The sequence below is a fragment of the Oreochromis niloticus genome, unplaced genomic scaffold, assembly GCF_001858045.2.
Source record: "Oreochromis niloticus isolate F11D_XX unplaced genomic scaffold, O_niloticus_UMD_NMBU tig00008719_pilon, whole genome shotgun sequence".
NCBI lineage: Eukaryota > Metazoa > Chordata > Actinopteri > Cichliformes > Cichlidae > Oreochromis > Oreochromis niloticus.
This window is the reverse complement of record NW_020329385.1, coordinates 7,501-10,000: the sequence shown is the minus strand read 5'-3', so window position 1 is coordinate 10,000 and position 2,500 is coordinate 7,501.

Below are 2,500 nucleotides of genomic sequence, written 5' to 3'. Positions count from 1 at the left end.
TTAGCCGAGGGGTGAGTCGGCCTCCTCTCTCCTTCACGGTTGAAAAGATGTGCTGCTGCTGCTGCACTGGCCCTCCTGCTACTCTCACCACCTCTAGCTAATTGCTGATCTCCCTGACCTCCAGCGGGCCCCGGGGACCCACATCACACCTTGCTCCTGTCTCCCTTGCGGCTGGAAAGATCCATTTTTGTGCACTGGCCCTGCTGCTACTCCTCTCCATTTGGCCGAGGCAGTGAGTCGGCCTCCTGTCTCCTTTACGGTCGAAAAAGATGTGCTGCTGTTGCACTGGCCCTGCTGCTACTCTCTCTCCATTTGGCCGAGGCAGTGAGTCGGCCTCCTGTCTCCTTTACGGTCGAAAAGATGTGCTGCTGTTGCACTGGCCCTGCTGCTACTCTCTCTCCATTTGGCCGAGGCAGTGAGTCGGCCTCCTGTCTCCTTACGGTCGAAAAAGATGTGCTGCTGCTGCACTGGCCCTGCTGATATTCTCTCTCCATTTGGCCGAGGCAGTGAGTCGGCCTCCTGTCTCCTTTACGGTCGAAAAGATGTGCTGCTGCTGCACTGGCCCTGCTGATATTCTCTCTCCATTTGGCCGAGGCAGTGAGTCGGCCTCCTGTCTCCTTTACGGTCGAAAAGATGTGGTGGTGCTGCTGCTGCTGCTGCTGCTGCTGCTGCACTGGCCCTGCCGCTACTCTGACCACCTCTAGCTAATTGCTGATCTCCCTGACCTCCAGCGGGCCCCGGGACCCACATGCTCCCCTGCTGTAGTCCCCCAGTAGCTTCTTTTTCTGCAGTTACCCTCCACTGCATATCCAGCATGGACCTTGCACTCCCGCAGGCCCCGGGGGACCCACATGCTCCCCTGCTCTAGTCCACCACTAGCTTCTTTTTCTGCAGTTACCCTCCGCTGCGTATCCAGCATGGACCTTGCCCTCCAGCAGGCCCCGGGGACCGACTTGCTCCGCTGCTCTAGTCCCCCAGTAGCTTTCCTTCTCCTGCAGTTACGCTCCACCACATATCCAGCATGGTCCTTGACCTCCAGCAGGCCCCGGGACCCACATGCTCCCCTGCTCTAGTCCCCCACTAGCTTCTTCTCTTGCGGTTACATAGCACCGCGTCTCCACCATGGACCTTGACCTCCAGCAGGCCCCGGGGACCCACACTTAAGCCCCCTCCCACTAACAAAGCAGAACAACGGTGGGAAAATCCTTGTGCCCTGGTACTCTAGAAAGTTAATTGAAACGTGCCCCTGGTACACTGGGCAGAAACACTTTGCCACACACTCCTCCTGCATATGGTACGACAACGTTTCCACATGCCCTGGTACACTGGGCAGAAACACTTTGCCACACACACTCCTCCTGCATATGGTACGACAACGTTTCCACATGCCCCTGGTACACTGGGCAGAAACACTTTGCCACACACACTCCTCCTGCATATGGTACGACAACTTTTCTACATGCCCCTGGTACACTGCCCCGATATCTCCCTGAAACACGCTCCCCTCGTGCATATGGTACGACAACGTTTCCACATGCCCCTGGTACACTGGGCAGAAACACTTTGCCACACACACTCCTCCTGCATATGGTACGACAACGTTTCCACATGCCCCTGGTACACTGCCCCGATATCTCCCTGAAACACGCTCCCCTCGTGCATATGGTACGACAACGTTTCCACATGCCCCTGGTACACTGGGCAGAAACACTTGCCACACACACTCCTCCTGCATATGGTACGACAACGTTTCCACATGCCCCTGGTACACTGGGCAGAAACACTTTGCCACACACACTCCTCCTGCATATGGTACGACAACGTTTCCACATGCCCTGGTACACTGCCCCGATATCTCCCTGAAACACGCTCCCCTCGTGCCTATGGTACGACAACATTTATCCATGCCCCTGGTACACTGCCCAGCAGCACTTTGCTAAGTACTCCCCCGTGCATATGGTATGACAGCTTTCCACATGCCTCTGGTACACGGACCAGAAACACTTTGCCACGTCCGCTGTACGCACCCTCCTCGCTAGCTAATTGCTGATCTCCCCCACTTCCAGGGGCCCCGGGGACCACCATCACATCTTCCTGTCTCCCTTACGGCTGAAAAAGGTGCATGTTGCTCCACTGGCCCTGCTGCTGTTGTGTCTCCATTTGGCCGAGGGGGTGAGTCGGCCTCCTGTCTCCCTTACGGTCGGAAAAGATGTGCTGCTGCTGCTGCTGCTGCTGCTGCTGCTGCTGCTGCTGCTGTGGTGGCCCTGCTGATATTCTCTCTCCATTTGGCCGAGGGAGTGAGTCGGCCTCCCGTCCCCGTTACGGTCGAAAAGATGTGCTGCTGCTGCACTGGCCCTGCTGCTACTCTGACCACCTCTAGCTAATTGCTGATCTCCCTGACCTCCAGCGGGCCCCGGGGACCCACATCACACCTTGCTCCTGTCTCCCTTGCGGCTGGAAAAGATCCATTTTTGTGCACTGGCCCTGCTGCTACTCTCTC